Source organism: Pteropus alecto, unplaced genomic scaffold (assembly GCF_000325575.1).
Source record: "Pteropus alecto unplaced genomic scaffold, ASM32557v1 scaffold8, whole genome shotgun sequence".
NCBI classification, from domain to species: Eukaryota; Metazoa; Chordata; class Mammalia; order Chiroptera; family Pteropodidae; genus Pteropus; species Pteropus alecto.
In genome coordinates this window covers 7,475,091-7,501,970 of record NW_006494609.1, presented here as the reverse complement: position 1 = coordinate 7,501,970, position 26,880 = coordinate 7,475,091, and the positions used below count along the sequence as shown (strand labels likewise).

Below are 26,880 nucleotides of genomic sequence, written 5' to 3'. Positions count from 1 at the left end.
CTTTGGAAATGATATACTTCGAGTTCAGGATAAAAATAATTCTTAGACTATTTGATGTACTCAACCGAATGCAAGGCCCTGAAATGAGGGGCGTTAAGAGAATGGGATAAGTAAGACATACGGAGAAAAATATAGCCAAATGCAGTGAAAAGATGCCAAGAGATAAGCAAATTGCACAGAAAGTTTGATAGATTTTTTAAAAAAGTAATTATACATAGTGTTGGTAAGAGGTAGTGATGATTTAAGCATTCTTAAAACATCCCATATAGTCTTTTCAGAATGCAATTTTCATACACACACACACACACACACACACACACACACACACACACACACACAACTGTGTGTGTGTGTATCCTTATAAATGAAAGTACTCTTTGACCTGGCATTCTACTTGAAAGACATTTCTCTTAGAAAAATTTTTTTAAAAGTGAGAGATTTATATGCATGGGTGTTCATCTCAACGTTATAATAATAAAGTGAAATCAACATAATTGGCCAAAGTAGAGAGCGTTGAATAAATTCTGATACATCTAAATAGTGTCTGGATGTAGTAGGCACTCATAATATGTTAAATACATCCATGAATGCATTTAACATTATATATCCATTTTCAATTATGACATATCTATCAGTATCGTTATATATCATATATATTATATCATGTTATATGTATGATATGTATATATCATATATAATGATGTGTGTTTTCCAAAGGAAACACACTTAGGAAAACATACATCATACTGTTTATTAAAGATCAATTCTATTTCTGATTCAGAACTATGTGTTTTAACTAATCTAACCATCACCTGAACTGTTAATAGCCACTGCGCTTTTCTAACTAACACATCTTTGTTTATTTTTTGTGTGTGTGTTTGGAAGATATTGTCTCTCAAGTCTTTCTACCAATTTTTGCTTTAAAAAATAGACTATTTTTTAGAGCAGTTTTAGGTTCATGGCGAAAGTCACTGAAAAGCACACAGAGTTCCCATAACCTCCCTACCCCCATATATGCACAGCCTCCCCTATTACCAACATCCCCCATGCATGTGCCTTTTAGTAATTGATGAACCTGAAATGATACATGGTAATCACCCAAAATACATAGTTTACATTAGGGTTCACTCTTGGTATTGTACTTTCTATGGGTTTTGAAAATTCTATAATAACAATCCACTATTATAGTATTATACAGAGTAGTTTTATAGCCCTAAAAATCCTGAACCCCTGAACCTCTGGAAATCACTGATCTTTCTTCCCGTTTCTGTAGTTTTTCCTTTTCCAGAATGTCGTATAGTTGGAATCACGCAGTATGTAGTCTTTTCAAATTGGCTTCTTTCACTTTGTAATATACATTTAAGGTTTCTCCATGTCTTTTCATGGCTTAGTGTTTCATTTCTTTTTAGTGCTGAATAATATTTTGCTGTCTGGATGTACCGCAGTTTACTTTTCCATTCACCTCCTGAAGGGCATCTTGATAGCTTCTAGGTTTGGGCAGTTACGAATAAAGCTGCTATAAACATCTCTGTGCAGATTTTTGTGGGGACGTAAGTTTTTAGTTCATTTGGGTAAACAACAAGGGGCACAATTCCTGGATTGTATGGTAAGATTACATTTAGTTTTTTTTTTTGTTGTTAAACTGCCAAACTGTTGACCATCGCGTCTATAGAATTTGGCATTTCCACTGGCGATGAGTGAGAATCGCCATCGTTCCACATCCTTGCCAGCATTTAGTGTTGTCAGTGTTCTTTGCCTGTTTTAATTTCTTTCCATCTTAAATGCCCAGTTCAAATGCTACGTCCTATGTAATATTGCCGTAACCAACCCATTAAAGAGTAATGCCTCCCAACTCCATACTATAATTATCTTTATTTTTACCATTCATTTAGACTTACTGAAGGGTACTAGTTTCCTGTTTCATTTCTGCTCTTGGAATATTAACTCTTTTATGACAGCAGCCATTTTTTTTTTTTTTTTACTTAAGGTGTAATTCTTTAATACATCTCTATAAAATGTAAATATTAACAAACACTTATTGAATAGAAATTTTGAGTTATAGTTTCAAATGAAAACCATTTTAAAAAGTAAAATCATTTGGAAATGTACCCATGGTATATCTCAACTGCTTCATTTTCATTGAGGGTGGGTAAAATAGTGTTATGTTTATATATAGTTCCTGGAGTCATAGCTTGTTAGAGTGAAAATAACATAGTTAACATTTTAACTGATTGATGAGGAATCTGGGATGCAGAATGTTTTAATAATCTGGCCTACATCACATAGGTAGAATTGTGATATATCTCATTTGTAGCCTTTCTTCAAAACTGCTATTGCTCTCCCATTTTTACTGAATGAGATAGAATTAGTTTTGTTCCATGAAAATAGATTCTTTTCCTAGAAAATGCAAATTGATAACTGAAGAATACGTTGAAAATGTTCTATTTCTTTAAAATAATAATGTGAACTTTATATGTTACTGTGCCTCTTTTGGTATCTATTATATAATTAATAAATTCACATGAGACATTAACTAAAGGCCAGTCATTATGACTCACATCCTTTTACTTTTCAATGAGATTAATTTTATAGAAATAAAAAGTGGTTAACTATCTTAAAAAGGGTTTTTATATTAATATTGTATTGTGTTGTTTCATTGAATTAAATATTAACAAAAGAGGCTAATATTAATAATGGTCATTCTTAATCATTCTTTGATATATGAGCTTTGATTTCTTATTATTTGGTATCAGTAAAATTTCCGAGAAATTCAACAATGTATTCTTTTGAACCAGCAGAAATGAGTGGTAGTAGAAAGACGCAGTCAAAACTAGTAGACTGCACATCTCTTGACAGTATAACACCCCTGTTTTACTAGCTCTTGTCCTTACTTGCTTTTGCAGGTTCCACCTTGTCAATAAAGTCTTGTCCCCTGTTGCTGGAAGTATTTTGAGAAGTCTTAAATATTTGTCTCTGATGTGCATATACCCCTGTGTAATTACTAACACATGCTCTGTTCATTTTCCCCAGCTGCCACAGCTAAGTACCACAATCTAGGTGGCTTAAACAACAGAAATCTATTCTCCTACAGTTCTGGAAGCTAGAAGTCAGAAATCAAGGTGTTGGTGGGGCCATGCTCCCTCTAAAGGCTCTAGGACAGAATCAGTCCTTGCCTCTGTAGCTTTTGGTGGTGCCTGGCCGCCTCCGGCATTCCCTTGGCCTATAGCTGCATCACTCCAGTTTCCACCAACATCATCTCACTACCTCTGGCCTTCTTCCCCTGTGTGTCTGTGTCTGAATCGCCTTCCTCTTTTTTTTTTTTTTTTTTTTAAAAAAGGATACCAGTCATTGGATTTAGGACCCCACTCTAAATCTAGGATAATTTCTTCCTCAGATCTTTAATTAACCTGATTTCCAAATAAGGTCACATTCTGAGGTTCCAGGTGAACATGAATTTTTTGAGGAGAGGTTGCTATTCAAGTGACTACACTTGGTATGAGCCAAGCATTTTGCCCCCTTTGGCGGGAGTGTGTTTATTTCTACTGCTGCTGCTCCTACCAGGCTTTGCTGCCTGTATTGGATACCATTGGCCCTTTGGCTGCATTTTGCTATGTATTCCATATACTGCCATCATTGTTTATTCTTAGAATGAAGTCTTCCCAGGATATTCTGCCCATTTTTCGGGCAAACTGGTTTCTGGCAGGTCGCTCTCTACCTCCTGCTCAAATATCTCCTGATATTTGAATCCTAGTAGTTTGCAGCTTAAGTTCAAGGTAGGGCCAGCTCCCTATTTCTTTGTACTTGCTCCATCCCACACACATAGTAGTAAATTTAATTGAAATATATTGCTAAGTTGTTCTCTATTAAAATAGCCATGTTGGAACAATTTAGCGATATAGTTTCTTTTACCCATGAGGTAAATACTTATGAGTAGACAGAAAATATCTTTTTTTTTTTTTTTTTACCTTTTAACAGTCATTCACATTAAACCCAGAAAGTATTCAGCAGCCATAAATAATTTAAAACTTGGTTAAAATTACAAAGAACTTTAATTCAACAAGTATTTATTCTGTTCACACTTTACAGAATTGTTTCCAATAGTATTGTTTCCAACTCTAGGGGGAAGGTGGAAAGACAAACTCATAATCCAAAGCTAGAGAAATAATGAAATAAAGACAACACAACATCAGTATTTCGTGACTGAAGTCGAAGGTACTGAGGAAATTTGCACTTGATAAAACTGAAAAGGTATATGGAGGCCAAGTAGAAAGGCAGTTGGACCCCATCCTAAGAATATAAGACACTAGTTTTTGTATAGTGGGGAGTGACAGTGTTTTTTATGTTTAGAGGAGTAGTTTAAAGGTTTGGTTAAAAGCACAGATATCAATTGACAGTTGTAACAGGGAATGATGAGGATTTAATCTAAAGCAAGAATAGTTACAGAGTAGGGGGCAAATGCTGGAGATGTGCAGATGGTAATGGTTCAATCTATTACTAATTGATTTTGGATGCAGGGAGAGGGGGAGATGTCCAGAAAGAGTCTCAGGTTTCTACCTTGGCTGTCTAGGTGGATGATACACCTTCAACTGAGTTGGAGACTACAGAGAGATAGGACTAAGCTTGTGTTTATGAAGAGCCATTATATAATGAAATTTAATTTTTATAATAACAGCCCTTCAAAGTAGCTAGAATAATGTCTCAAAGAATGTAAATAAGTTAATATAAATAAGTTTAGCTAGGCAGTGACAGAGGTAGGTAATTTCCTTGACTGAAAAACTTATTCTGTTAGTTTTTTAGGAGAGGTGGGGGGGATAAGTTCAGACTTAGATGTTTTATTTGAGGTTCCCTTAAAATATCTAGGTTAAGTCTTCTACTTGATGATTAGAATTTGAAGCTTAAGCTTAGAAAAACGATGGTCTTTTGGGAGAACCAATTTGGAAGTTGTTTACATATGGGCACTTCTCAAAGCCACGTGCATATTTGTGATCATCCAGAGGCTGAGTCTAGAGTGAGAAAAAAGAGTTTTAAATAGAACCCCGGGAAACATCAGCATAAGGGGATGATAGAATAAGGAGAACCAGGGAAGCATACAGAGAAGTGTGGATTCAGAGAGATAAAAGGGGAGGATGCTGTGGGGAAAATAAATTGAAAAAATTGCCCATAGTATCCAATGCAACAGATAAGTCAACTTAGGTAAGTCATTTAGCATGTCCACTGGATTCAACATTGGCAAAGAATTGGTAGTGGCTTTAAGAAGTTTGAAGAATGAATAGATGAGATAGTAAAAATAACATGAATGGTGGTCTTCACCCATTACTAATAAGTCATGAAATTTGTTTTTTAGCAATAATGATGGTACATTAAAAAAAAAATTCATCTCCATTTCTGGTTTGATTTCACTTATCACTAATGACATAATAATGTAAGATAAAGGTACCTCTTATACACCTGAATCATACTAGGACTTATTTGTATTGTGATTTAGCTAGTTGAACTGACTAATTACATATAGAATTTTTATTTCTATCACATTTGAAATAAAAATCTAAATACCCTTTCAAAGTAAAATAGCATAGATGTGTCTGTATTCCAAAGAACAGTGGTTAGAAACAATGCTTTGTTATTGAGATCACTATAAATGTCATTAATTGCCTTCATTGATCTCTGTCCATGGAAAGTCACTTGCTATAAAAATTTGATTATATGTTATTTGCTTTTGTAGTTGGGTAGACTGAGTTAAATTTTGTTATTTGTTCTTTGGTTCTAACAGTGTGTGATAATTACTATCAGCTCTTCTTATCTATTTCAGTCTAAAAGCACAATCCTCCATCAGAAAAAACTGTAGTTCCATACAATATTATAATTCTACTCAAAAGGTTATCTCCTCAACTCTTTTTCACCCTACAAGATAAAGACTGGTCATTATTGAAAGATGATAATCAGTGGTTTTTAAGACATACAAACTAAGAATATTATTTCTAGTAATTTGTTAATTTTCGACAAATTGTATTACAATAAAAATATTTGGGTGGTCCACAGATTTTCATTATAAGGAATCCAACAAATATCAATAATAAACATATTTAAGAAGGACTTAGAATACTTTATTGTCTTTCAGTTATAATAAGAATAATGAGTACACTTCAGGCCCACATGGCTGGGGAGAATTCCAGTTCTCTTAAATTTATAATTTACTCTACTTCCACATTCTTCATTTGAATTTTACATAAATACCCTTCTTGCTCTTAGTGGAACATATTGGTGTTTTTTGCTTTAGCAATTCTCTTTTGGTAACTTTTCCCATATGTTCGTTAGTTTTTGCATAAAATTGTTTTGTCTGAACTCAGCTTCTGAACAATATCTTATATGTATCTTCCAGAATGAAGATTGTTTGAATTATTTTTATGTAGTTAACTTCATAATCAGAAATATTTTGATTATTTGAAGGTAAAATGAGTTTAAATCTCATTTGTGGAAATAGATAAGTGAGTATAACTTTCATATAGATTTGGTCCTTTGGTTTTATACCATTTTCTAACAGATCACTCTACTGACATATGATCAGTTTGTCATCGCTGAACATTGTACAAAGAGTATAACCAGCCATCCATGTGTTAGAGAGTTGGAAGAGGGGGCTGCATTCCATAATTTTTTTCTTCACATCTCATCTTTCAGAGCTTCCATATAATGGAATGAAAAGAAGAGAAAAGAAGATTGTAATTTTTTTAACCTCTAAGTGGTTTTGTAATGGATCACTGGCTTTAGAAGAAACTGAATAAAGAGGCTATTGAGGCTGAAATTCTGGGCCATGGTGGAATTCAGAGATAGTATTTCAGTCATCTGTGTTTAGACTATTTAGTCTCATAAAGCTAATAAAAAGATTAATATTTGGTACATCCATTCATTCATACAATAAATATTTATTGAGTTTCTACTGTGTGCTAGTCATTGTCCCTACGCTCTTGGGGCTCAAGAGTGGAAGGGGAAGAGGCATCATAAAAGTAGGTCAGGTGGTCTGAAAAGTCTTAGAGAGAAAAATAAAGTAGGGTAAAAATGTAGAAGGATGGAGGAGGAGTGGTCAAGTACGTTCTCTATGTTAAGGTGAGATTGGAGCAAACATCTGAGAGAAGAGAGGAATGGAACCCTGTGGACTTCTGGGAAGAAAACATTCCAGGCCCTTTATGCCCATAAATTGGACTTTGTGTACAATCTGAGGGATATTAGGAAAAATTAAACACTGAATTGCTTTTGTGAGATAATTTGAAAATACCTATCAGTAGGTACACAAGTCCCAGATTGCAAAATTCTACAGAATTTATTATCTCTGTACACAGATGGGAGAGATTAAATGGCCTGGAGTATTTAGAGAACACTTTATGGAAGAAGTAACCCTTGAAGAAACTAAAGGATTTGGCTATTATTATTTATTTATTGAACATTTATTGACACATGAAGAGAAGGAGGAAGGGCATTTCAGAAAGGAAGGAGATATGATCAGAAATCCAAAGGAGAGAACATTAGTTCCTGTGGCTGCTGTGACAAATTACCACATACTTGTTGGGTTCAAACAACAGTAGTTTATTCTTCCACAGTTTTCAGGTTAGAAATCTGAAATCAGTTTTACTGAGTCCAAATCAAGGTGTTAACAAGGACTCATTCCTTCTGGGGTGCTCCAGAGATAATTTGTTCTTTGCCTCTTCCAGCTTTTGGTGGCTGCTAGAATTGCTTGTTCTGCTGTTACATTGTCTTTTCTTCTGTGTACAGGCATATCTTGTTGTATTGTGCTTTGCTTCATTATGCTTTGCAGATATTGCTTCTTTTACAAACTGCAGTTTTGTGATAAACTTGCGTCACACATGCCTATCAGTGCCAGTTTTTCCAGTAGCATTTGCTCACTCTTGTGTCTGTCACATTTCAGTGACTCTTAAAATGTTTCAGACTTTTAAAATTATATGCATTATGGTGATCTGTGATCAGTGATCTTTTTTGTTATTATTGTAATTGTTTCGAGGTTCCACGAACCACACCCATTGAAAATGGTGTGCTCAATCGATTAATGTGTGTGTTCTGATTGCTCAACCGACTAGCTCTTCCCCCATCTCTTCCCCTGTCTTTGGGCTTCCTTATGCCCTAAGATGCAACAAGAGTGAAGTAAGCCAGTTAATAACCCTACAATGGCCTCTGAATGTTCAAGTGAAAGAAAGTCACACGTCTCTCACTTTAAATCGAAAGCTAGAAATGATGAAGCCTAGTGAGAAAGGCACATTAAAAGCTAAGGTGGGCCCAAAACTAGGCCTCTTCTGCCAGTTAGCCAAGTTGCGAATGCAAAGGGGGAAATTTTTGAAGGAAATTAGAAGTGCTACTCCAGTGAATACATGAATGATAGGAAAGCAAAACAGCGTTATTGCTGATATGGAGAAAGTTTTAGTGGTCTAGATAGAAGAACAAACCAGCCACAATATTCCCTTCAGCCAAAACATAATCCACAGCAAGGCCCTTACTCTCTTCAATTCTATGAAAGCTGAGAGGGGTGAGGAAGCTGCAGAAGAAAAGTTCGAAGCTAGCAGAGTTTGGTTCATGAGATTTAAAGAAAGAAGCTGTCTTTATAATATAAAAGTACAAGGTGAAACAGCAGGTTATCCAGAAGATCTAGCTAAGATAATTAATGCAGGTGGCTACAATAAACAATAGATTTTCAGTGTAGACTATAAACAGCCTTATATTGGGATAAGATGCTATCTAGGACTTTCATAGCTAGAGAGAAGTCAGTGCGTGGCTTCAAAGCTTCAAAGATCAAGATGATTCTTGTTAGGGGTTAATGCAGCTGGTGACCTTAAGTTAAAGCCAGTCCTCATTTACCATTCCCCAAATCCTAGGGCCCTTAATATTATTTGAATTAATTAATTGAATCTACTCTGCTTGTACTCTATGAATGTAACAGTAAGCCTGGATGACAGCACATCTGTTTATAACATGATTTACTGAATATTTTAACCACACCGTTAAAACCTGATCAGAAAAAGAGATTATTTTCAAAATATTACGGTTCATTATGTACCTGGTCACCCAAAAGTTCTGATAGATATGTACAAAGAGATTAAATGTTGTTTTCATGCCTGTTCACTCAGTATCCATTCTGCAGCCTATGGATCAAAGAGTAATTCGACTTGCCTCAAGTCTTATTATTTAAGAAATACATTTTTTAGTTTTAAGGCTATAGCTGCCATAGATAGTGCTTCCTCTGATGGATCTGGGCAAAGTAAATGAAAACTCCCTAGAAAGGTGCCATTGAGAAGATTCGTAGTTCATGGGAAGAGGTCAAAAAGTGAATGAGTTTGGAGGAAGTTGATTCCAGCTCTCATGGATGACTTTGAGGGGTTTAAGACTTCAGCAGAGGAAGTAACTGCAAATGTGGTAGAAATAGCAAGAGAACTGGAATTAAAGTGGAGCCTGAAGATATGGTTGAATTGTTGCAATCTCATGATAAAGCTTTAATGGATGAAGAGTTGCTTCTTATGGATGAGCAAAGAAAGTGGTTTCTTGAGATGGAATGTACTCCTAGCGAAGATGCTATGAAGACTGTTGAAATGACAACAAAGGATTTAAAACATCACATAAACACAATTCATAAAGCAGCTACAGGGTATGAGAGGATTGACTCCAATTTTGGAAGAAATTCTACTGTGGGTAAAATGCTAACAAACAGCATTGCATGTTACAGAGAAATCATTTGTGAAAGTAAGAGTCGGTGCGGCAAACTTCATTGTCTTATTTTAAGAAATTGCCACAACCACCTCAGCTTTCAGCATCCAGCACCCTAATCAGTCAGCAGCAATCAATATTGAGGATTACAAAAGGATTACAACTCACTGGAGGCTCAGACGATGGTTAGCATTTTTAGCAATAAAGTATTTTAAATTAAGATATGTACATTTTTTTAGACATAATACTGTTGCACACTTAGTGGACTACAATGTAGTGTAAACATAGCTTTTATATGCACTAGGAAATGAAAAAGTTCACGTGACTCGCTTTATCGTGATATTCACTTTATTGAAGTGGTGTGGAACTGAACCCACAGTATCTCTGAGGTACGCCTGTGTGTCTCATCTCCCTCTGCCTTTCTTTTATAATAACACTTGTAATGACAGTCAAGGCCCACCTGGATAATCCAGGATAATTTCTTCATCTCAAAATCTTTAACACTATTATACCTGCAAAACCGTTACCATATAAGTTTAAGCTAACATTCACAGGTTCTAGGGATTAGGTTTTGATATCTTTTGGGGGCACTATTCAGCCCAGTATAGAGAAGATAAGCATATTGAACAGTGTAGAGACTAAGCTGATAAAAATATGAGAGTTCCTATCAGGAACATTTCCTTCATGTGTTTAGCAAATATGACTTATTTATTTATTTGTTTTGTTTGTTTTAATTAAGACATTTTTTTTCGGTTAGAGTTGACATTTAATAGTATATTAGTTTCAGGTGTACAGCATAGTGGATAGACATTTATATAACTTACAACATGATCTGCCCACACACATAAATCTAGTACTCACCTGACACCATACATAGTAATTACAATATTACAATACTTATTGATTGTCTTCATGCATTTGGAAAATATTTACTGAATTTCTGGACACTTGTACACAGTGGTACATACAAAGGCAAACACAGCCCTTGACCTCATAGAATTTATTAATGAGGTGAAAGAGAGGGTAAAGCATGGACAAAAACACAGAGAGCCTGTAATATAAGGATTAAAGAGTCACATATTCTTTGTCCAGATCCCTAACCTTCCTGAGATTATTGCTATTTAAGAGTGAAGAATTCGAAGCCCAGAGGGTTTAACTAAATTGTTCAAAGCCACTCAGCAAAGAAGTAGCAAAAGACGGAATTACAGTGTATTTCACTAATGTACTTCTCCACAATTCATCTTAATCCATGAACAGTTACCGAGACACGGTGAACTCCTAAATTGAGAATTATTTGTTTTGTAGTTTAGGAGACTGTATCTAGGATTAGTGCGTAGGACACATTATAGGAGAGAAACACTGGAGCAGTAGTCTACTAGAGGCGGTAGTCAAGGGATTGATGGTACATATGTGCTTGGTTACATTTATTCAACAAATATTTATTTGGCTGACTATCCGCCAGGCTCTCTGTTGGGTGCTTGTGACAGAATGGTGAACAAAAAGGAGATACTGTCTTTACCTACATGGAATATCAGCTAGTTAGGGATATGGTACTATTAATCCAAAGATTCCACAAATGGGTACAACAAATACTCTTAGGCCCTGTGGCATCAGAGAGCGTAGCCCCTCTAAGGAAGGAGAGGGGACGGAGAGTTAGGTGGCATATTAGTTTCCTATTGATGCTCTCCACAAACTTAAACAGTGCAAATTTATTTCTGTAAATTTCAGTTCTGTAGGTCAGAAGTCCAAAATGGGCTGAAATCGAGATGTTGACAGGGCTGCATTCCTTTCTGGAGCCTCTAAGGGAAAATGTGTTTGCTCTTCCAGTTTCTAGATGCTTCCCACATTCCTTGGCTCATGGCCTCAAGAATGGATTGATTCTCCCTCACATTACATCACACTGACAACCTTATTTCAGTCCTCACATCTCTCACTTTTCTGCTTCCCTCTTCTATTTTAAGGACCCTTATGATGACACTGGGTACACCTGGGTAATCCAGGCTAATCTCCTTGTCAGCTGATTAACAATCTTAATTCCATCTGTGACACTGGGTACACCTGGGTAATCCAGGCTAATCTTGTCAGCTGTTTAACAATCTTAATTCCATCTTCAGCCTAATCCTTTCTTGCCATGTACCATAACATATTAATACGTTCATGGGATTAGGATGTGTGCACCGGGGTGGGGGGCGCGATTATTCTGCCTCCCACAGGTAGGACGGACCATGCTAAATAAGCATTTAACTTTGATTGTAGCAGCTCTGATAGTCCATTGCTGGGGTTTAGGCAAGCTGGGGCTATATGGTCAGATTTGTGTTTTGTAGGGAACATTCAGTCTAAATTTGGAGAAGAGCTGGGGGCAAAAAATGGAAATGGAGAGGTCGTGTGAAGGTTATTCCAGTACTGAAGAAAATATATTAGCTTGGAGTAGTGGCAAAGGAAATGGTGAGATACAGCTGGTTTTGAGAGAGAGAGTTTAAATCAGAGGGACCCGGTGATAGATTAGAGATAAGCATGCGTTTTGGGCATGCAGAACCAAAATACTGTGCAGTTCACTGGCAGAGAGAACATTAGAAGAAGAACAGGTTTTGGGGAAAGAACAATGTGTTGTGTTTCTATATTGCCTGGAGGCAACAATAGTAGAAGCGGGGAAAAAGCTTGAAAATAAGACATTTTGGAGTTAAGATTGGCATGAGTTATTAAGCGCACATGAAAAATAGGATGGAGGGACTATATCTTTATGCTATAAAATATAACCCGTAGTTCCAGGGAACTGTGACATTGAGGAGTAGGACAAGGATGGGTATTAGGCTGGGAGATAGCATTCTGAATTATTCGAGTATTAGGAAGCCAATAATTTTCTAATGTCCCAAACACTCATTAGTGGTCACTGGCTACTACATATACATGAGGAGTTCCCGTTCTGTGGGAGTAATATTATAAACGTGGAAGACAAAGTCAAAGCCATAGAATATTTCAGAAGACAAGAGGACAAATAGGTTGCAAAAACTAATAAGAACATGAAGATGGACTTTTATTTATTCACGAGGTCCTAGAATTAAGCTCCTTTGCTCACTTACAAATCTGCATTACCTAAAACAATGCCTGACACATGGGTAGTCAATAAATGGATAGATTGATTAATTTATTGAAAACATAATATTAGTCATTGTCATTGTATAGCGTTGTGTTCTCTGATTGCAGCGATCAGACATTGTGCTTGCCTTCAAACTGTTAAATTTTAGTCTCAGAAACTAACAGTTTTAAAAGTGCAATAACAGAGTTAGTCAAGTTTTGGTGGATGACAGTGGAAGGATCTGTGTGTGTGTGTGTGCGTGTGTGTGTGTGTGTGTGTGTGTGTGGAGTTGAAATTCTGAGGAGGGAAGAGGGGATGCACAGAAGCAGTGATGATGTCAAATCTTCCTATAATGTGCTACACATTGGATTCAACGTGTCATACCTATTCTAGGTCCATATCAAAGGGAAATTCAATTAGCAGGTGTCTCATCTATAATTGAGCATATGCTCCAAGGAGAGCAGTGTAATGAATTTTCATTGACAGACTGAGTAAGTGATCAGAATTGTATGAAATAAAGCCAAGAACATTTCTTTAAGGCTATTGAGGGGTAGGCATTATAGGTAGCTGGGATGAGCAGACCAAATAAAGGGATTGGTCACAGGGAATCAGCTTCTAGGAAGAGAAGAGATTTAGAAAATACTAAGTTATGGATTTAAAGGGTTAGTAGCTTGGGAACAGAGTCATAGATTAATGGCACACCAAGAATATTAAGAGGTGTGCAGACCGATAAATCAAGCTGTGAAAAACCATTGGCTGGTCTCATCTAAAAGGAAAAATGTTACGACAGTTGTGTAAGGAAGGTTATCATGTTGACTGTGTTGGAGATATTCTGGAGTAGAGACAAAATGTAGATTTAAAAAAAAAAAGACTTTTTGAAGGCTTTTGTTACAATCTATAACTGGGAGATGGACCAAGGTGGTAGCTGTGAAATAGAAACAAACAAACAAAAAAAAGACGTGAATAACTTCGTAGGAGAAGATGGAAAGGCAGAGGTAAAAGACAGAGAGAGAGAGATAAAAGGTAGCTAAAATTATAAGGCTGGCTTCTTGGAACTAGACGTTAGGAAGAAATGATGGCCAGGATAAAGGGAGAATGTAACAATTGAAGTTCTATTTCTAATCTACATATCAAGCTTAACTCACAAATTGAGAAAACATAAAATATTGAAAAGTTGCCCAAAGTCTTCTTTGCTTTCCTTTTCTACTCGAGTCTCCATGGAACTTTTATACTGATGTTAGTGCCACATTCAAATCTTTTAAAATAGGCATAAACGTCCTTGGAGAACATTTTCGTTACTTAAAAAATTCCCACCCAGTAATGCCTTTCAGGAATCTCGGGCATCAAAATCCACAGTGTTCCCAGGAGGAAAGTGTTAAGGATGCACTCATCCATGAGAATGTGGTCTGTGTAAAGTAAAAGTTGGCATCATGGGTTTCCAGCAAGAAGCCTTGTTTCTCAACAGTGTTTTCTTCGTAAAGCATCCTAAGAAGTTTATCTAAAAACACTAAATTAATTATGACTTGCAGTGCTTGCCATTTCCTACAGGACAAAACCTGTACTCATGTGGGACCCTAGGGACCCACAGTTCCTCATCTTCTGCCCCCTTCTTATGCAGCTCGTTGGCCATGGGAAAATATTTATATTTCAAATATTAAAGAAGACATATAGGGCACAGACACTTCCTATCCTGGATATGCATGCCTGTCAGTGAGCTAGGCAAAGAAGATGCAGTGGTCAGTGAGGTAGATCTGATCCCCAACTTCGTAAAACTGACAGCCCAGCTGGTGGATGGGAGCATGTAGCGGAAAGTCCTGCTTGTCCTAGGTGAGGGAGCAGGGGTGCAAGAGGCTTGTCTGGTTGTTAACCTTGGACGTTTTGTTGAAGGAACTAGAAGAAGTTCAATTTGGCACTAGCATTTGTGAGAGAGAGAAAGAGAAAGACTGGTGAAGAAGAGGCTTGGAGAAGCAGGCAGGGACTAGAAACAGGAACAGGAGAGCTTGTGAACCTTGCAAGGAATATTGACTTGACCAAAGGCACCCCCTCTCCCGACGCTTTTTATACTTTAATCAGGAGAGTGATATGAGTAGATTTGTATCTTAATACTGATATAAGACTTTACAATAAGATTTTTACAACGAAAAGTATTACTATTAACATAGACCTCTTATGCCAATATATATTATCCCTCTGGAGGAAAATCATAAGGGAAGCCAATTGTTTTTTAAGGTTAGGAAATATTACATTTTTTTAATGTATAACAACATATGTGATGAGGACTTTCATTCATTCTTAGGAAATATTTATGAACTGGTATAAGAACATTGGAAGATAACTCAGCATTATTTTATAAAGTTCAGTGTATGCTTGCCACATAACTCAGCAATTCCACTCCTAGGCATACACCCAAAGAGAAACTCTAGTGCACCTAATCACGAGATTATTTACATAAATATTCACCATTTGTAATCACACAAAAATTGAAAATAACTCACATGCCCACCCATAGAAGAATTGAACAACTGTGGTATATTCATATAACGAAATACTAAAAAAATAGTTAAAATGAATACATTATACATATCAACTTACCAACATGTTAGTTTCGAAAGTATAAAGTCAAATGAGAATATTAAGTCACAAAGGAATGCATACAGTATAATTATATTTTTATAATGTTAAAAGATAGGAAAATGAAACAATATATTATTTAGAGATATGTACCTATATAGAAAATAATAAAGGACAGTTCTGAATAATGGTGGTCATTGTATCCTGGTTATTTTTCTGTTTTTTTTCTGGGTTCATTATTAAGTAATGCACTTGCTGTTATGTTTCAGATGTGTAACTTTATACATTGTAGAAGAAGCTAGTTTTTAAAGTTTTTAGTCTGAATATTATGGATGAGGGGTCAGAGTGCCAGAGAGCTGAATAACATATTGGCTAAGAATATGGACTTTGGAGTCAGACAAACTTTAGTTCAAATTTTGCCTCTCTTTTTAAATAATTGTGAGATTGTTCCAGGCACTTGAGATTAATACTAAGAACAGGCAAAAAATCCCTATCTTCATGCAGATTACATTCTATCTGTTGGAAATAATTTTATGAATTCTCTTTAACATGATGAGCTCCCTGGAACACAGGCTCTGTGTTTTAGTCATTTTTTTATATCTAGCACATAGTAGGTATGTTTATGAAATTGAATCGAGAATGTTTATGTAATTGCATTGAACTGCATGAATCAATGAACGTTGTTACTTTTTTAGATTATAAGAGACATAAGATTATGTCTCTTATAATCTTAATATTACCTTCTATTCACATTATATTAGGTTGTACCCTGACAGTGACTTTTTGTGATTCTAGATTATTGCACTTCTTTGTCTTTTTGCATTTAGATTGAATAACTTATTTTCATTTTATCGATCAGTCCTTACGAAATAAAAACTTGCATAGATTCTGCCATGAGAACAAATAATATGAATTTAATAGAAATATTTGTTTATTGGCTTAGGGAATTGGAGTTTTTCATTATATAATTCAGAAGGAATGTGTGTATTATCATAACAAGTCAATTTCTATTGTAACTTGTGGTTTTTGCGATGACTCAGTTTCTTACAAAGAGGATTTTGGGGGTGTTTCTTAAGAGTTTCTTTTTCATAAGCTAAAGAATCTCTCATAATGCTAACCATTAAATTGACTACTCATAAGGTATGAAGAAATTCATCTCACGTCTAAGTATAAACTCTAAAGCTTACAGCAAATTTAAATATTAAATATTTAAATTATTGTCGCATCACCATAATACTTAATCTTGGTAACAAGTTTTCAATTCTAGTTGCTTACAAAATTCTATGATTTCTCCAAAATCACAGGTTAGATAATTTACAATGAATTTCTCTGAGCTTATAGAATCTAGATTTTATTTGTAATCTAATAACAAGTGATAGATATGTCCACCAGAGTTTATAAAACTATATGAATATTTAAGAGTAAAAGTTGATGATTTTTATCAGCTTTAAAACCTTTGATGTAACTGATGTTTTTATATTGACCACTGCTAGAGCAATATTGAACAAAGCAGAGAGACTGTACCTAATAATACAGATTTTTTTTCTGTTGAGGGGAGGTAATAGTTATATGAAAATGTCATCTAGTTTGGGTTTTAAGGATAAAAGAAAAAATAAAATATTCTAAAATTTTATGCTAGCGGGCATGTCTTTAGGAATTTACAGTTTCGTTGAATTCATTATGGAGTTTCGTGATTGGGTCAGTGAATAGCAAAACACATAATTAAAACATATTAAATTCACTTTTAAATGGATTTGTCTACCAAAAATCAACTCAAAAGTTCTGTTACTAGGGTACCTAATTCTTGTGTTGATCTTAGAACTATAGTATCTCAGGAATATGTGACTGAAAGTCACAGACACTCAGGCTAAATAAGTCACTGATAGAAAATAAAACAAAGGCCAAAAACCTTAAGCTAATTAAAATCAATAAACAATAAAAACCAGGTAGAAAAACTTCCTTATAAAGGAAGTTTTCATATTAGGCTATACCTCATGTTGTGGTACATTAGTAAGGCTTGTGCTTGTATGAAAAGAATTGGACTAGATTCTTTATTAGTGACTAATTTCTAGAATTTTGATTTTTAGTTCCCTAAGACAGAGTCTCTCTACCTTTAAAAAAAAGTTTCTTTTTTGTGTGTTAAGGATTACATTTGTCTTTTGAATTTGAGAACACTTTCTCAGAGGAAACTTTTTGTCATTCCATCCATGAAATATAAAAAATAAAAATGTAAATATATAAAAGCCCCTCCATTTCTCCAAAAAGGGAAAGGAATTGTAATTGACTAAGTGTCCACTTTGTTGGACACTTAGCACAACAGAGTGGACACTTAGCACACTGTGCATTTAATCTTCTCACAACCTCGCAAGGTACATATACTTATGTGTATATGACAGATAAGGAAACCAGCCTCAGAAGACATAGCTTGTCAAAGATCACATGACTTGCGTTGCTGAGCCAAGGATTAGAACTCAGGCCTCACTAAGTCAAAAACTCAATACTTTCTATTGTTGCTAAAAATAAATAAATAAAAATAAATAAAAGTCTAAGTCCTTTGGAAGGAAAGTTGTGAATTGTATGAATTAGGAACCTTGGTCAAAGTGACATTAAATCTGGTTAAAAAAAACTGGCTTAGGCAATAAAATGGGGGGGCACTGGAGGATTATATATTATTAGGAACTAATAATACAAGTGTAGTCTAACTATGGCACAAGAAAATTGATTTGTGGCATCCAAAAAAATCTTACTCCATGGACCTATTATTATTGCTTTTATATTTAAAGTTTCCCTATATGTTAACCTCATTCTCAGCCAGGCTCTTTCTAAGTAGTGACTATATGGTGCCAAAAGCTGTAAGCTCCAATCTCACCATTTTAGCAAGCAAGGCTTTCCTCTAGTAAAAGTCTTCTTTACTCTTTTTCTCACCAGTAGCTCTAGTAAAAGTTCTGGGGCTGATGCTCCTTGTCGTTGCTTTACCTGATCAAGTATGCTACAGTTGAACCATTCCCATTGACCAGGTGGTGTTCTCATTGACCAGGCTTCAGTCAGTTGTGCAAAGCTAAAACCAGACGATGGGTTAGCCCTAATAGAACTTTAAGATGAGTGTGGGGAAAAGTGGTTGCTGGGCAAAATCTGGGCACTCTCTTTAAGAAAAGGAGAAAATAGATGCTAGACAGGCAAGAATAGAAGACATTGTCGTTATATTTTATGTTGAGAATTGAGTCTGTTACATAAAGCCATGTCAGTTCATGTTTTGAAATTGGTTTAAATATGTGTAAACACATTCTCTTCTCTTTAGCTTCTACTGCATGTAACTGTTTTTGCCAAGTGCTTTTTCTAATTCGATACTTGCTATGTCTAAAGACATGCAATATCAAGCTAAAGAAAATGCGTATTATTTTGAAAATAGCAGAGGATACTAATAAACTAATAATAATACAAGAGGGTACCTATAGTGTGCCCAAGTGTGGGAAAGGAAATCCTTATTGCCAACACTCACTATTTAGGATAACAGATGCATAAATCTGTTTCTAAATAAAACCTGAAGCACATGCCCGTAATCATCTACTTAGTATTCACGTGGAAAGTTCCCTTCGGAGGTTTGTTGAATCTGTCAAACCACCATATGGGTCTGTAACAGTATAAAGTTCTCTGAATTTTCTGCCCTTGCAATCTGAGCTTTTTCACTAGAATGCTTACTCCTGAGAATTAAACTGCCTTCAATAGAGCTGTGCTGAAGAGATTTTGAACATGCTTTAAACACACACACATCCTGAGCAAGGTAAATGTGTTAGGTTACTTGAAAAACTCTTAAGGGAAATCGAATGCAATCTCTTATATGGGACTTTCATTTTATAGCCTGGCGGGGTTATTGCTCTACTTCTATTATATCTAACACCAAAAGCCTGAGTGAGCAGACACTGTTTTTGACTTTATTAAAGCTTTCTTGAAATGGACTTCAAATTATTTTTCTTAGTATTTTCATTTCTCTCACCTTCTCTTTCCAAAACTGCTTTTGAACTACATACTTTCTAAATATTTCTCTTAAATACAGTCTAAGTAAATATATCATTTATTTTACTTATATCAGATCTCTATAACAAATGATGTTCATTTATGTACTATTCATTCATTAATTTACCCATCAGATGTTAATCAAACCTCTATAATGTTCTGCCAGCAGCTTTATTAATGAGGTGCCATACATTGATAAATGTTTTAGGTGATTGACGCTTACTTCCTTAAGCATGAATAGTTGTTTTAATTACATCTGAGAGTCTTTATTTCAATAAAATCCTTACAATGCTTCATTTCCTCTTAGATTCTTAAGCAAAACATGCTGAGCATTTATTTAATGACTTGCAGCAATTATTCTTAATCTTGGTGATATTACTCTAACACAATAATTGTCCTCAGCATCAACCGAGAATATACCACTTGCTCTTGTCCCATGCTCTAACATTTCCTGTCTCTTTCATTTCTTATTCTGACACATTGCTTCTTCCAGCAATCAGTGTATTCTATTACCTGCTCCCCAGAATCTCCATGTGCCCAAGTGTAATTGACTTCTTTAAATATTCTTTGGCCTAAAAAACAAAAAGTCCTCATGGTTTTATGGAATGTAAAAATCATTATATTCTGAGAAAAGCTCTGAGGATTTTACTTTCACAGAAAATGTATGATTTTTTTTGGATGCATCGACTTTGAGGCATCATTTTTGACTATTCATATCATTCCCGTTGTTCCTCAAACTCATGTGCATGTGTGGTGGGGAAAAGGTAAAATGGGATGTCCTTGGAGAGAAGATACTGCTTGATTTCGTGACTGCACCATAAAAGTTGAGATCCTTAGGTATTCAGAAAAGGCACGTGGTATTGTGACAATTTGTAAAATTATTTTTTTAGATGAGTATTTTCAGTATAAAATTGGAGACATGACTAACATGAAAGTTCTCAAAAGTTATTCCACAAATGCATCTGTAAGATTCACTTTAGGGAGAGAAAAGTTGCCTGGAGTTCCTAGAAGCTAGAGATTAAACTCAATAAAAATTAGAGTGAAAGGTGCAGGACTAGTTAGTACCTCTTGGGGAAGCAGGAATAATAGTTCCTATATAAGTTTCTTATTGCTGCTGTAACAAATCACCACAAACTTGTTAGCTTAAAACAATGCATATTTGTTCTCTTACAATTCTAGAAGTCAGAAGTCCAAAATCAGTTTTCAACCACAGTCTGAAAATATAAATTGGAAAATTCTAGAAATAACAATTCATAAGTTGTAAATTGCACACCATCCTGAGTAGTGTGATGAAATCTTGCACTGTCCTGCTCCATCCTACCGGGGACTCGAGCCATCCCTTTGTCTAACGTATCCACTCTATATCTGCTCCCTGCCCGTTAGTTCTGTGGTATCACAGTGCTGTGTTCAAGTAACTCTTATTTTACTAAATAATGGCTCCAAAGCCACTCACATAACTTTTGTTACAGTATGTAATTGTCTTATTTTATTATTAGTTACTGTTGTTAATCTCTTACTGCACCTAATTTATAAGTTAAATTTATCACAGTTATGTGTATATATAGGAAGAAATATAACATATATAGGGTGCAGTACTATCCATGGTTTCAGGCATCCACTAGAGGTCTTAGAGCATAGCCCCCACAGATAAGGGTGGACTAATGTACCTTAAAAATCACTTCTAGAAGAAAATAACTTTTTAAAAACTATGTTTTCCATTTAATGCTAATTAGAATATCAAGCTTTTAGATATTTTTTAAAAATATATATTGCTTTTGGGTATTGAATATTCAAAGGAATAATAATTGGACCTATTAGATAATCAATTCCCATCTTCTAGATCACTGGTTTTTGAACCCACTAACCCCTTGAAAATCTGTTGAAAGCTCTACTGACTCTACAGAAGAAAATACACATATAAACAAATATTTATAACTTCAAAAATTAAGAATTCAGGGGACCCCTAAAGACTAGCCATTGATTCTAAGTGCAGATGTATAGTTCTCGGATTAAGAATTCCTGCCTTAGATGTGTCCTTTGCTTTATATTGCTATAAAATTTAACTTGAATCGTGTGTATCAAAAATATATATTTTTTAAGTTGTAAGGTTTTCTTTATCTTTTCAAAATGAGTGTTGCTTTCAACCTGCAGGTACATGAATCAAAGGTTACTAGTCTCTAGTAAAGCTACTCAAAAAGAAAAGTACTTGTGTGATTGTGTATGTATTTTAAATGAATTAATGGGTTTAACTCCTTTACCTATGCTCTCAGATGTCATCCACATTTCTTATTATGCTCTACAATTCAATTCTTTATACTCCATATGTAATTTTGAAGAATAAGATCAGTTGACTTATAAAATCACTAAACTTTAATTTCGGGGATCGGCAAATTGAAACCCACAGGACAATTCTGACTCTGCATTTTTGTGCGGCCTGTGAGTTAGAGTAGTTTTTATGTTTTAAAAGTCAGAGGCACCTGAAAACGATGAAATTCAAATTTCAAGGTCCATAAATAAAGTTTTACTGGAATATAGCCACATTGATTTGTTTATGCATTGTCTAAGGATGCTTTCCCACTATAATGGCAGAGCTGAGTATTTCGAAAAGAGACCACATAACCTGCAAACCTAAAATATTTATCTTTTTTTATGGAAAAAGTTTATTGACCTCTGCTCTATTTCATTATTGATTTCACCAAATGTTTATTGAGTGCCTCCTATGTGATAAGAGACATGTGACATGCTAGTTTCTTATTCTGCTTCATGACATTGGCAAATATATCTTGTTTTTGTATATAAAATGTGCATGTAAGTTATGACATTTTGTATTCTGGCCAGAGTTGATAAAGACTGAATCAAACAGACAATGCTTTAAACCTTAATAAATGAGACTGGCAAGGGATAGGACAGCTTGGAGGTCCATTTCAATAAAAAATAAATCTTTTGAAGATACCATCTTTGTCTAAAGGCAAGAACAAACAAACAAAAGATAAAAACAAACACACTCAGATACATATACCTATTTTTAGCTGCATAAATAATGCTGTAAACAGCTCCCCAAAGTCTATCGCCACATCTGTGTGCACATGTTTTTCTTTTACCTCATCGTACCTGTCAGCTTTGATTTTAAAAGCCAGGCAGGCGATTTTATTTCTCCAACTTCTGCCCTTATGCTGCTGCCTTATAAGAAATGAGCAGCTGGGCGGGAATCGAGTGATGGGGGGGAGAAGGTCAAAGCATGCACATATCTGCCCACAAACGAAATGGAAGCCAAAAGGTCTAATCTTAGTCTTCATTCTTTTGGAGATATCGTAATAGTCACTAACAGGAATTATTTTGGAATTAATAAACAGCATACTGTAATGTATGAGTCATTTAAAAAAGAGAAGCATGATTTTCATATGATGTTGAGTGGAAAAAGAAACCCCTTACACATAGCAGAGAGATTATCAGTGAAAAATACTGAGGTTAGAGATCATTTGAAGTCAAAGTAAAAAAAACGGAGGAGATGTAGAGCTTGACATTTGAGAAATATGAAAACTAATGAATTTCAGGGAGTAATCTAGAATACAACCTGATTTTAGTCTTTCCGATTTCTTTGTATGTTTTAAGCTGGTTAGTATATTACTATTAGCCTTCAAATAGTTTTATAAGATTTTGCCTGATCTATAGAATTTGCTTTTAATCCCATCTAATATCATCTTTTATTCATTCATCTCTTATTCATTCATCTGATGAAAGCATCAGTAAAAAAAGGCTCAACTTTTTGATGGGTGTGTGTGTGTGTGTGTGTGTGTGTGTGTGTGTGTATTTATTATTATTATTATAATTTATTCCACAAAGAATCTTAGACAAACCAAATAGATAGGGATTCGAGAGGAAAGAGAATATTTATTAAATATTTTTAAACCTGGTTTTTACTGGGTCTGCTATTTGATTAGGTTAGCCCACTCTTTTGGAAAATAAAAACATTGGTAAGTTAATTATTTTCTAGCTAACTAAACCTTTCTTATTATGTTGGCTTAGCTATAAATTTCTTTGCCTTCTTACCTTAAAAAAAATTCATCATAAGATACTTCAAACATAATATGCACTAATCAAAATGAGGGAAGTTCATGTACCCACAACCCAGATTTAGCAGAGGGAAACATTTTCCCATATTAGCATGAAAACGTCCTTTTTGTATAGTGTTAGGATCTGAAGCATATCCCTGTCCCTTCTCTCAGTCTTCAGTTGTGACCACTTTCCTGAACTTGGTATATATCATTCTTGTGTGTATAGTATACTTTTACTATTTACATATATATCCAGAGCTTGTATGAATTTGTCTTACATTTTTCATCCATAAATATTTGGAATTATTGCATCCTATTTCTATTACTTTAATAAGTACCTTTGAAAGTATTACATGTCTATTTGACTTAAAGTTTACAATGACTCAGTGTCCCTATCCTCAAACTTTAAAAAAAATCCTTAGGATCCTGTCACTCTAATCATTTGCTTCATGTTCTTTTCTTTTTAATTTTTATTTTTTATTAAATTTAGTGGAGTGACATTGGTTAATTAAATTATATAGGTTTCAAGTGCGAGTCAATAATATACATTTATATATTGCATTGTGTGTTCACCACCCAAAGTCAAATTTTCCGTCACCATATATTTGACACCATATATTTATCCTTATGTACCTCGTCTCTTTCCCCTTTTCCCTCTGGTAACTACTAAATTGTTGTCTGTGTCTATGAGTTTTTGTTTGTCTTGTTATTTTATTGCTTTCAGTTTTATATCCCACATATGAGTGAAATCATGTGGTTCTCAACTTTTTCTGTCTGACTTATTTTATGTAGCATGATAATCTCAAGATTCAACCTTATCATTATAAATGGCAGTATTTCATCTTTTCTTGTGCTTGAGTAATAGTCCATTGTATACATGTACCACATCCTCTTTATCCAATCATCTGTCGAAAGACATTTTGGTTGTGTTCATGTCTTGGCCACTGTGAATAATGCTGTAATGAATATCGGGAAGAACTCAATAAGAGATGAAGAATGAAATAGCGAGCTTAGGAAAAAGAACTCACTTCATTTTTTAATGTTAGAATTATCTAGTTTTAGTTCCATATTCTTTTTAAACCTTCTCAAATTAGTTATTGTTGTTAATCACAATGCTTATTTAGATTTACCTACAAATTTATCATTTTCGTTGCTCATCATTTTCCCTAAAGCAGTCCTTTTCTCTGGGCTCAGTTTTCTTGTTACTGAAAAGCATAATTTAATAGTTCTTTCAATGAATGGTAAATTCTCTGTCTTAAAAATATTTTTTATATGCCTTCATTATTAAATATTTGTTTCCCGGGTAGAGAATTCTAGGCTGACAGTTATGTTCTCTCAACATTTAAGAGATATTTTACTGTCTTCCAGTTTCTGTTTTGCTGCTCTTACCATCAGCCCAAGTGTGATTTATTTACAGATAAATTGTCTTTTTCATCCCTCTAAGATCTCATTTGCCCATGGTATCCTGCCGTTTTATTATTTTTTTTGTATTTTGTGTAGACTTATTTTTGTTTATATACTCTGCTTGGTTCTTTAATTCTCAAGTTCCAGTTCTAGAAGATTCTTAACTGTTATATCTTTTAAAATTCCTTCCCTCTGTTCTATTTTTAGCTAACTACTACAACTTCCATTAGCCACAGGTTGGAATTTCTCATTCTCTCTTAATATACTTTCACTGCTATTTAGTATCTTTTATCTTTTATTGCCTATGTTGCATTTCGTGTAATTTCTTTAGACAGCTCTTCTAGTTTACCAGTTCTTTTTCACTAGTGACTTATCTAAAATCCATCTATTGAAATATTAGTAGCAGTGACTATTATTTTTCATTTCTAAAAGTTCTTTTTTTTATGTTTTCTATTCCTTTGTGTGTGTGTGTGTGTGTGTGTGTGTGTGTTTCTGTTTCTTTAAATAAAACTTATTTTATAGGCTCTATCAATTATTCTGTTAAGTTTTGGGGGTGCCAGTTGTCCTGTTTGTTATTTTTGTAGACTCTTGCTCATGGCAAATATATCCTTGTGTTTTTTTTGTAATTATTGGTCGTGAGTTGTCTAAATGGGGATTTTGTATTAGGTGGCTTGTGAAAGTTTCCCTGCAGAGCAATCTTATGTTCACTTCTTCCATGTGTCTCAGAGGAATCCCCAACCCAGGTCCAGTTTTTAAATGTTAATTCCTTAGGTGTAGCACTTGTATACCATGCAGGCAGTATACACTTTTACTCCAAACCAGTACATAGCACAGGAGTCCTGTCACACATAAGCCTTTTTTATCTTCACCCTGAATAAGGGAAGATCATTTTTAGGATGCTTTTTCCATGAGATATAGCCATTATGATGAGCAGTGCTATGCCAAAATTGGTCTTTGGACCCGCAGCATCAGCATTCCTTGAGAGCTTGTTAGTGGTGCAAATTCTCAGACCTACTGAGTCTCAATCTCAGGTGGATTGAGGAATTGGGGTAATAAGCTCTGCAGGTCATTCTTATGGCTGGAAAGTTTGGGAAGTATGGTCTTAGAGAGGATTCCAACTTTATGCAGTAATCTCAGTTCTAACGTCCTGTCTCACTCAGGATAGTCCACGGCCTTCTTTCCTATCTCTTAATGGGTATTAAAATCCAAAATGCCAGCCATTAGGGCCTATCTTTAGGTTTGCTAGACCTCCCCCACAATTTTGTCCCCTCCTCAACGTCCGTTGCAGCATCAACTTGTTTGTACCACTCAGGTTTTCATGTAACTCAGTGCATCCAGGGATTTCCCTTTATTTCTTGGTAACTTAACTATATATTTATTTTATTCAGAATTTCAAAATGACGTAAACACTAAGAAGATGTTTAGCATAGCTAAAGGCAACTTATTGCCAGAGGGCCTTAGGTAAATTGTTTATGTTATGTCTTGATATTATCTTGAATGGTGATTATACATTATATTTTAAATTTGGAAATAAGACACTGAGACTGTATGTGTACCCCTCAATTTTCTTCATATTATAATAGAGTCTTTGTAATATCTACTTTAGCTACCTGATGACCATAATTTCTTTAAATCTTCACCAAAAAAATACGGGAATAAAAATTGAACCAAAAGTATTGACATAGTTTCTTTTGCAGAATAAAAATAAGTGGAAGTGTTGAACACTTCCAGTAGTTGCACATTCCAGAGTGGAATCAAGATAATTCCTCTCAAGAAGGCTTACTGTGTCTTGCAATGTAAGCTAAATGCTTTATAATCATTATATAATTAAATCCTTAGAAATAGTCCATTTCTATTTTATAGGTGGGAAAACTAAGGCACAGAAGGAGTAAATATCTTACTCAAATCACATGGCTATTACATGAAGTGGGATTTTGAATCCATGCACCCCAACTCCAAAGCTGGTGCTTTAACAATATATCACACTTCTAATTCAACACCAGTAGTCATAATAATTTAGTTAACTACAGTTAGGTCTTCATGAGTCATCTAATTTTG

General features: G+C 34.9%; 1 protein-coding gene across 10 annotated transcripts in view; it reads left to right on the top strand.

Annotated features, from left to right (window-relative positions):
* The window catches only part of CEP128 (centrosomal protein 128), a 331,255-nt gene that overhangs the window by 208,026 nt on the left and 96,349 nt on the right, over positions 1 to 26,880 (top strand). The gene's annotated exons all lie outside the window — the stretch shown is intronic.